The 10,795-nt window shown below is 38.4% G+C and overlaps 1 pseudogene; it reads right to left on the bottom strand.

The window, feature by feature from the left end:
* Positions 1 to 984: 984 nt before the first annotated feature.
* Positions 985 to 3,215, bottom strand: LOC100723581 (olfactory receptor 9G19-like; annotated as a pseudogene).
* Positions 3,216 to 10,795: the final 7,580 nt, after the last annotated feature.

Here is a 10,795-nt window from a genome sequence, read left to right as displayed (position 1 = left end):
ATCAGACAGGTCTGTTTTTCTCTACCTGTTTTAGTAGGAAGCTTAAGATGCTACATTTTATACACAGCTTCAGACAAGAAATGCTCAGTTTATGGAAGGATATGGAAACTTTCTGAGTGCTCACCACAAATCAAAGATAGCCTACAGTTTTCCAATATCTGCTCTTTAGTCAGTCACACGATCTGTCAGGAAATTGTTAGTCATTTCATTTTTCTCATCAGTCTTACAAGAAAAAGGGACTTTCTGCAGTAAAGCTGATAAATGGATTCCATAATTTTAAAATCATTATCACTCTAAATCTTGTCATCTTCCCAAGTTCCAATTTAAAGTTCTATAATGCTAAATAATATCAAATAGTATTTCCCAAGCTTTTTAGTAATTGTTAATTAACCAGTAGACCAAGTTTCTTGTATCAATAGAAAAACTAGTGTTAGCTTTTTTTCTAGTGGTGATAATAATCAGGTTTTTCTCAGTGAACATGGAATTTGCACTTTCCTCACCAAATTCATACTGGGGCATCTTAGCAGACCCCTGCTGGCAGCTGATCATCCTTGGGATAATTCTAGCTATCTACTTGGAAACCTTGTCAGAAAATTGACCCTGGTTGTTTTAATCCAGGTTAACTCCCGGCTCCACACACCTATGTACTTTTCCATCGGCAGGCTGTCATTCTTGAACTTCTAGTACACCTCTGTGTACACTCCCCAAATCCTGGTCAGTTGTGTTTCTAAAGATAAGTGCATTGCCTTGTCTGGATGCGGGGTTCAGTTGTTTTGCCAAACCGTCCAACAATCATTGTTTTAGGTATTCATCCAATAAAGTGGAAAAGTTAGTTCTACACTAAGACTGCTATTGTTGCAGACCTGTGTCTCTTGCATCACTGTGATATTAGGGAGAGTGCTCAGGAGTGGTGTGGATTGCAAAATGACAACTGGTAATAAGACCAAATATGGTTTAAATCCATGGAACATATGTGCCTCTGGATTACGCGTCACCCCAAGGAGTATTCTCAAGGGCGAATATGTCTTCCAAGTCCTTTCCCTTGGGCAGCACAGCAGTGCAACCCTTAGGAGGAGAAACAGTACCACTGAATTGAATAAAACAGATTATGAACAGCAAGAAAAAATTCACATCGTAGGAGCCCATGTTTCCTCTGCAAGTCCCTCTGTCCTGGCCAAATGGCAGAAAGTGTTGCATTTTTCCCTGTGGGCTTGAACTAAACCAAAGCTTTAGATATCACCAGGCACTGATACCTTAACACTTAAACTCCCTGGGCTGGGTCCCCTATCCCCACAGTGCAGACAAAACAAGGTTGGATATCTCTTGCCTTGTTATCCTTCGCAGTAACATACTGCTAACCTGATACATCCTGTGGGCTGCTCACCCTGGCATTTAGCACATCTTGGAGGCCCAATAGGGCCTGGTAGGATGATTTATGGTACTGCCTGGGGGACTTCTCTGCCATGGCTCTTGGGGAATCTCTACCACACTTTCCAGGGTAAGGGACACATTCTAGAACCATGCTGCTGTTTTTTAAATCAAAATATTTTAACTATGAAAAAAGGACTTACTGTTCAATTTTCAAAGTACAACTGATATCTTTAATGTATTATACAATGCCCTTTATAAGAATACAGGTGAAAGATTAAGTTTTACAAGTCAAGAGTTTTTAGCTCAAAGTTTAGAACTTTATTATTGGAAGAATATCACAATTAATGACCAGTGAATGTTAGTAACATTTGTTAAAATAAGCCACATAAGAAGAATAGTGGACAGTGAACCACTTGTCTTATCTGCAGATTTCTCAAATTTCATATTTTATCATATATAAGTGTTCTGCTTATTTCTACCAAAAATATCTTGACAGGCCCTATTCATCTGTCACATAGGAAACCTACCAGTAATTGATTAGCTAAGATTGACTTTCCAAATATCAGTGATCTGTGGTATATGACTTTATCACATCCTTATATTAATCATTATGTAGAAAAAAATGGGTTAATATTTAGAGGAAAAGTTATTTAAACATTTGAAAGTATATATAAATAAATAAATACTCAGTATACACATTAAACCCAGAATCATTTTTTGAAAACTATATCAATATTAAGGGAATCTACAATATATACCAGAGATGATAGTTTAATCACTAAAACAAAATAGATAAAATAATACAAAAGAAATATTTTGGTTAAATTACATTTAATAGAAATTGATTTTTTTTTTGACAATAAACTTTCCAGCCTTTCTCTTGAAGTAGTGTGATATCACTTAGCAGTGATGGGAAGAATGCATATGAATCAGACACAGCCTGTGCTAACGAGTTTTTCAGAGCTTGTTTCATATCTTTATTCCTCAGACTGTAGATAATGGGGTTAAACACGGGGAACATCACAGTATCAAAAGTGGCAACCATCTTGTCCCTCACAAGAGAGTAGCGGGAGCTGGGGTGAGTGTAGATGAAGAAGATGGAGACAATCTGCAGGGTGACAGAGACAAGATGGGAGGGGCATGTGGAAAAGGCCTTGAGGCAGCACTGGGTGGAGCAGATCCTCAAGATGGTGGCAATGATGAAGAGGTAGGAGGCCAGGATGAGCAGGGTGGGGGCAATGACATTGGAGGCCAGCAGGAAATACAACACACACTGGTAGCTGTCTCTCACATCACATGCCAACTTCACCAGGGGTGGTACATCACAGAAAAAGTCATCAATGATGTTGTCTCCACAGAAATCCAGAGTGAATGTGTTACTGGTTAGGAATATTGCATTGAGGAAGGCCCCAGCATAGGAGAATACCACCAGACAGATGCACAGGCTCCTGGGCATGGCCTGAGCATAGAGCAAGGGGTTGGCGATGGCCACATAGTGGTCATAGGCCAGCAGGTAACATTCACTGTAGCACAGCTCATCACAGAAGAACTGGGTCACACAGCCTGCAAACGAGATGCTTTTGTCCTCAGAGAAGCACATTACTATTATGTTTGGGGTGTAGATGGAAGAAGACAAAAGATCCAGGAAGGACCTATTTCCAATGAAAAAGTGCATGGGTGTGTGGAGCTGGGCATCATTACAGATCAGCATGATGAGTATGTTGTTTCCTAGCAGTGTCACAGAGTAAACATCCTGGAATACCATGAACAGGATCAGCTGCATTACAGGGTGTCATGAAGCCCAGCAGGATGAACTCAGTCGCTGTGTGACTGCCCCTCTCCATCACTCCTACAGTTCACCTAGAGATGGAGTAGACAAGAATTTGATTGTACCTCCAGGGCCAGAGCAGTTGTGCTCTCTGTTAGGCTCTGATATTTAGTTAAGGCTAAAGGGGAATCTGTCTCCTATGGTTGGTGTGTGGGACTTGCCTAAGCATTAATGTTCTCATTACCATGGCACACATTTAATATCAGGCATGTTAAAGTGGCTTTGGAGGCCATCTTTTTTCTCAAGGCATGCATCTGCTTCCAGTGTCATTTTAGACTCTTGAGATAGAGCTTCAAAGATGACATGATGAAGTCTTATTCTATAGAGTCTTTATTCTACAAGGAAGAACTTTATTAATAAATAAATAAAACCGTAACAGCAGATAATGTTAATATTAATGTTCTGTGCTGCTGGAAAGTAAAAGTTGATGAAAGACTCATGCTTAACTGGACCGGTTGAATGTAAATCCAGAGAAAAAATTCCCTTTTACCATTTCCAGCTAGTAATGGGCAAGTTGTTCTGAACCCATGAAAACTGGGAAGTTGCCCGCAGTTTGAGAGGTGATGACTAAGTCTATTTCCACAATTACAGAAGACACTGTCCCCTCCACTAGGAACCTTGAACATCTTTGTCATAAATCTCAGGGAACAAACTTGATGGAGGATAAGGGTGATGCTTGCTGGTGACTGAGAAGTTAATGTTTCTTTTTATGTCAGATTTTAAAAAGTTACATCATGGTATATATATATGAGGTCTAAACTCTGGGAGTTAATTGTATTTTCCAATCTCTGCAATTAGTCATGGACATTAGTCTTAAAACCAGTTATCCTAAGTTGATTTTGTTTCTAACAGTAGCTCTGAATCATTACATTGAGAAATCTTCTTTTTAAGACAAATCTTTTTAATATTTTCTTTATGATCATGAAATGAAACTTAATGTCAGTGTATTCAGTTGTGCACAGTCATGTATGCCTACAGTCATCTATAAGTATTGTCACATATAAAAGTCACAGAAACACATTTCAAAATTCTTACACAGTTTACAAAAAATTTAAAATTACATGCCATGCATTAACAATATAACATACTTATGATTCTTTATAAATATTTTAAATTATAATACCAAAAGAGAATTATTTAGTGGAATATATACACATAGTGAAGTAGATAATACATGAGGAATCACCGTTATTTTATTGGAGACTGAATCACGAGAGGAATTTCCACTGTTAACATGCTTTTACTGACAAGGCAGACAACTCTTGATAAATTTTCAAGCAGAAAAACAGCAGTCCTTTTTCAATTGAAAACCCCTAGATAAATTGGCACATAGAATACTTTGCAAAATGTATTTTTTCCTGTGTTTTTAGAATGGTGTTTTTAGAATGGTTACTCATGTGGAGTAACGCTTCAGTCCATGAATGCTGTAATTTGTGAACAATTTGATTTGCACACACAAGTGTTCAGCAAAGTTTTGCTTCCCTAGAGAACTCTGCACTAGGTGATGAACACAATTGTGGACAACTTCCCAGCAGGAACACATAAATGCAGCTATGGTCCCAAGAACTGTGGAGCAAAGGAAGTTCATGAACCGAGGTACTACTGTAATTTTAGACCTTTACAGAGCACAGTGTCTACCAGGATTTGATGTAGGTGGAGGGACACCTTTTCACGCACAGCTGACTATCCTGTGGATCCTGGGTACTTTCATACTTGTCTATTACATAGCATGTAGCTGGTAGGGCTCTAAATTTGTGACAATTAAATATCTCAATATGCACTCAAAAGGTGATCAACAAGGCTGTTGTTGTGTGATAAGATGTTCTAATCCAAAGCTTTATAGTGATTTGTGAATATTTACAGATATTTCTGGGAATTATGTGAAAAGATAGGAAATAATATTAGAATATCACTAAGTCGTCAAATTACATATAGTGATATATGCTCCATTTATTTTTTTCTACTGGTTTTGGGGTCAAAGAAAGGAAAGAACTGGGATTCTGAAAATGGCGGCGGGCTAGGGGATCGAGCGAAGAGTCTCTCCAGAGAATGCATACTCGAAGCTAAAAAAAGACAGCATGGAGAGGGCCAGACAAATCGATAGCGATTCTTATTAACCAAGACAGTACAGCCGGAGGATTTAAAGTCGTGCTGAGACCTTCAACGCTGATAACGGGAGGCTGCAAATCCCGCTCCCTTAAATCAACAAACTGACTTGTGGACCCAGCACGAAAAGCTGAGTTGCTTTTGGTGACTGCGGGAAACTGAGACCCGGACCGGGACTCCAAGTAGCAGCCAGTTCTGCACCACTGCACCAGAGTGGATGTACAAAGCTCTGGTGTTTCAAATCTAAACGGTGCACAGATATCTGACCGGTCAGCGCTGTGCCGGGAGTGCGGGAAAAGTGGACAGCTTGGTGTGCGGCGGTCCCGGAACGAGGACTTGCACTGGACTCTGGTGAGTACAGAGAACCCCGGGGCTGCTGGGTTTGGCCAGAGAACAGCTGGCCCGCCACCACGGGGAAATCAATAACACAGAGTCTGATGCAGACATATTAGCCTGGCGGCAGAAACCGCAGCTTGGTGACATCACCAGGTCCCCTTGTAGGGAGGGCTGGTGGAAGACATCTTGAGTCCTGGCAGAGCAGATTACTTGCTGGCTTCAGCTCCACACAGAGAACTTAGTGGGAGCCATCTTAGTTTTGGGCAGATCTGCTATTCTGGTGCTCCTGTCACAGAGAGGTTTGGAAGAGAACGGCTGGGACTTGGGCAGAATCCTGTGCCATAGTGACATTACTCAGCTGCTTCTGATACAAAGAGAACTGGCAGGAGCTACTGGGGCTAAACCAAGCCTCTGCTTGGGGCCCAATAAGCGGATACAAAATAGTCACAACTCAATGACAACCAGAAAGTACAGCCTAATTTATGAACGAACTGACACAGAGGCTAGAGACTAGACTGTACCTCCCCTGCATCCCAGCCTACCCCAGATAACAGCAAATTGGGGAGGACAGCAAAAACTCAAGCCAGCATGCTTCTGAAAGGCCCTAAGCAATTCAGAGAGGGCCAGAGAACTCCAGGACAGTCTGAAAGAAACCAGAAACATGACAAGAGATAAAAATTAAAAAAAATCTCCAGCTGTTAAACAGGAGAAAATAAACCCAAGAGAACTAAACACTGAAGAGAACAAACACAGTAACCATCCTCTACTCGACACAACATCAGCCGAAATTAAAAAGTACTTACATGATCTCATAGAGGAATTTAAAGATGTACTCCTGATCCAAGTGAGGCAAGATATAAAGAGATTAATTAAAGAAATGACAAGCCCCGCCCAAGAGAACACAGATGGAAGAACTGAGGAAATCAGAAAAGAAAGAGAAGCATCTGAAGAAGAATTTAAGCATAACTTAGAATACATGAAACAGATCCAAAGAGAATATCAGGAAACTAAAAACTCCATTGAATATTGGCAAAATGCCTTGACAGAAACTAAAGACAACCTTCTGAAACTTGAAGAGAGATTTAGGGCTTATGAACATGAAAGAAAAAGCCTCTTAAAAATAACAAGCAACCAGAAAGAAGCAATTCTAAAACTGGAAGATGATAAAAAGATACATAACCTAAGAATAAAGAATGTGAGTGAGGAAGCAGGAACATCCAAAAATGAAATACAAAAAATATTCACAGATATATTAAAGCAAAAATTTCCCACGTATAGCAAAAAGAAATGATATCCAGATAAAAGAAGCATACAGAACGCCAGCTACCTACAACCAAAACAGATCTACGCCTAGGCATATAATAATCGAGATCCCAGAAATCCACCAAAAAAACAGAATATTAAAAGCAGCCAGAGAAAAGATGCAGGTTACCTATAATGGGAAATCTATCAAAATAACAGCAGACTTATCAACACAAACTCTTAAGTCAAGAAGGGAGTGGGGAGAAATATTCCAAGTCCTGAAGGAAAAAAATATGCAACCTAAGTTCATATATCCATCAAAACTCTCTCTAAAAATTAATGAAGAAATAAGATACTTTCAAGACAAGGAGGAACTGTGGGAGTTCGTGGCCACCAATCCAACCCTACAGAGAGCGCTGAAGGACATTACAGAGAAAGAGAAGAAGAGATATCAGGATTCCAGCTACAGTGGCAGAGAGGCCTCAGTGAACGGGGCAGACAATGGAATGAGGGAATAAGGTGGACAAATTATAGCAGAAAAGTGGAGTAGCAGACATGAGGCAGAGACAGTAAGCTAGTCTTTAGTAGAGACAGCTCTGAAACTATATTTAAAAAAAAAGCAGAGGTCATTGCTAATGGTGTATAATGATTTAAAAGACACAGTAGTCCTAGCGCCATATTTAGATTGAATTAAATTTGTTCTGGTCTGTCCACTCATGTCAGATTTGAGGACACAGACCTCTAGAACCAAAAATAGCAGGTTATAGCATGGTAACTATCCTTACTTTCCTATTGACTTAGGCTGAAATCCTGTATTACTTACATTGTCTTACTATGACTGATCTTAATTGTATCTGAATCATAAGACTATTGGTTGGCCTTGACTGATCCTATTTGAAATCGGTATGCATGTTAGAATCAACCCTAAAAGTAGAGGAAACTACTCTGAGCATGACAAGATGTAAAGGATATCCATACTGGTATGAATCAGTAACAGCTCTCAAATACTACAGTGCAGTCAAGGTTAAGTTTTTATAAAAATAGGTGATAGTATGTTTAACTATAATAAGCCAGTGTTGTGGACAAATCTATTGAAAATAACAAGAGAAAACATAGTAGCTACGGAAGATCATTTATATTATAGTTTTATAAGTCTTATCCATTGCATGTTTTTCTAGGAAATTGTTTCGCTGTCTTGTTATGACTTGGTTTTCCCTATAATACAGAGAGGATAGGAACAAATACTCTGAGGAAGAGACCTGAAAAACCCGAGGCTTATTTTGTAGCATTATAATATAAATTCTAGCAATCTATTGTTTGCTGATTAGAATGACATTGGACTGGTTTCTTCAGCTCAACTTCAGCATATGCAGAGATGGGGACGGCTATCACAAAGAGAATGAGAGATGCGATGGTAGTTGCTATTGTCTTCCCTAATTTGGAACTTGAGGACCTAAAAAGACTTCATCATCCTGTAATGATTTGATTAGTTCTATAATATGCAATAAGTATATAAAGTGGGTGAAGTTAGGGACAACTATTTGTAAGAAGCTAGAGACAGTTAGATAAGGAAGATCTCCAGTGGACTTGCTTTGAAATCTGTATTTCTTTAAACTGTTTTTTATTTTTTTTTAAATGTTCTGTTCTGTTTTGATATGGTTAACCTTACCCTCTTTGAGATGTAAAACAAATAGGTGGGACTGATAATCATATTACAGAGCTTTTGTTCGATCATAGAGCAGAATGGTTTGTAGGGTCACTTTTTTGAATGTCATTCTAAATACTTTAATTCTATAACCTGAACAGCCATTTCGAAGATGACAATTTGTAACTTATCAACCGGCAATTTCTTACCTTTTGTTTGTCTGTAATTTAGTATTATTTCTACCCTTTCTTTTTCTCCATGTATTTTTTTTCGTTTCCTTTTCTTTAAATAAAAAAAAGAAAGGAAAGAACTTATTATTTTTACTTTCTCAATTGCATTAACTCCAAGTATACTGATTTTTGTTTGTTTTATGCATCTTATATTCCCAGTGTGTACAACAGAGCATGACACAGGATGGAGAAGGAGTGATCAGTGAATGCATGAGAACCTCACTCAGGTGAGAAATAACTTGACCGGGCTGATGTTCTGAGTGGCTTCACACGGTGCCATTTAAAATCCAAAACTACTACAGAATTTTGTTTGAAAAATCTACATGCTTTTCCTGGTACTATTAAACCTAAGGTTTTTTTTTCTGTTGCAGATCCTATAGAAAGAAAAATGAGAAGAAACTAGTCCACAAAATAATCAACTCCATCAAATATTTGTTTATCAGAATGAAACAGGTGTGCAAAGATAGTGTTTTCCCTATCATCAACTGACTGTGACAGAGACCGAGAATATGGCAAATAAGAGCTGTCTGTATAGTGCAGGGAACGCTGAAAAAGCAATTGATTTTTACGCAGTGAACCAAGATTTAAGCTTACCACTAGTCAACAGTGTAAAGCCTCCATTTCCTTCTGTGTAAATAAGAATGATTTGTATCTCCCTTACATTGCTCTAAAGGAGTCAGCTCTACTAAAGGATGAGCAGAGTGCCAGGCAAATTGTTAACAGTTGAATAACAAGTGAGTCTCAATTTTTCTTGTTGTATTATATTAGTGGACAAGTTTTTGTAATTTGGCAGGTTGTATGTAATGCCTCAGAAACCTGTTTTTGTGAGAGCAGCACATGTTTGTGATTCGTGCTTGTTCCTAGATTACAATAAGAAATACTGAAATACATTCTCTTACGACTTGTTTTCATTTTTTAATTACAGGAGCCTGAACAGACATGTGTTTCAGTCTTTTGTGGGCAGTTTCTATAGTTGGGATCTTAGAGCATGTCATGTATAAAATAAATAGCACAGCACCACAAGAAACTATCTGTCCTATGTAACTACTGATGTCACACAGGAGTAAAGCAATGGTAATAACTTTTAATGTAAAACTTTTAAAGTGGATGTGATTTGTGTTTAATGCCACCTTCATCTTAGCTTCCAAGGTTCAATTACTCTCAGGGTCTATTACTGAACCCAGAGTGACTCTCCACCACTTTGACCCTGTCTTACCTCCATGCAAGGTTTTCCCTCTTAGGACTATTTCATCCAGCTAATTAAATTTTACTGCAGTCCAGTGCCTTTGAGATTCTTACGAAATTCATCATTTTCTCCCTTAAATAAATACTTTGCAATTTGTCTTGGGATGCACACGCGCGCGCGCGCGCGCGCGCGCGCACACACACACACACACACACACACACACACACACATACACAGAGTCAGGGTGTCCATTTCCTTGGTGTTTGCCTTGACACTTACTGTGTCTACTGGGAAAAATACTGAGCTCTGTATTTGTTAATCAGTCAACATGCTCAGCTTGCTAACATTAATAGGCTAAAAAGGAAATTTTCATAAAAAATTTTAAGACCTCATTTTCTGTTTAGAAATAAACTTTCTTGTCAGAAGTCTTCTGAAGAAACAAAAACAGAAACAAAAAAATTATGCCTCCACACTTTCTTAAAGAACAGCAAACTGAAAGAAATTTACATTTTTCATGACATTTTTTGTCCATTATACTAATATCTGCTTCTTCATTCTTATGCTTCAGTTTCACTTGAGATATTACTAGTGTGTGGTTTTGTTAGTGGAGCCTGATGGTTGCTTGCTTATTAGAAAATGTAGACTATTTTCTGCTTATTACGTGTGTATATTTTTCTTTTTATCAAAAATAGTGTGACGTTCTCCTATATATGTACTTCTAATATTTTCAGAAATTAAAATAGGAAGGTGATAAGGATAGTTCAAAAAAGACGCTTTGTTTATCACTTATCATTTATTAGTGTATAAGAGGATACAGGATTGATTGCAAGAAGCAAACAGATTTTCTATCT

This window comes from Cavia porcellus, unplaced genomic scaffold (genome assembly GCF_034190915.1).
Source record: "Cavia porcellus strain 051 isolate PalLab524CR breed Dunkin Hartley unplaced genomic scaffold, mCavPor4.1 scaffold_50, whole genome shotgun sequence".
Taxonomy (NCBI): Eukaryota; Metazoa; Chordata; class Mammalia; order Rodentia; family Caviidae; genus Cavia; species Cavia porcellus.
The sequence above is the reverse complement of the archived record's forward strand: the minus strand, read 5'-3'. Positions and strand labels throughout refer to the sequence as shown.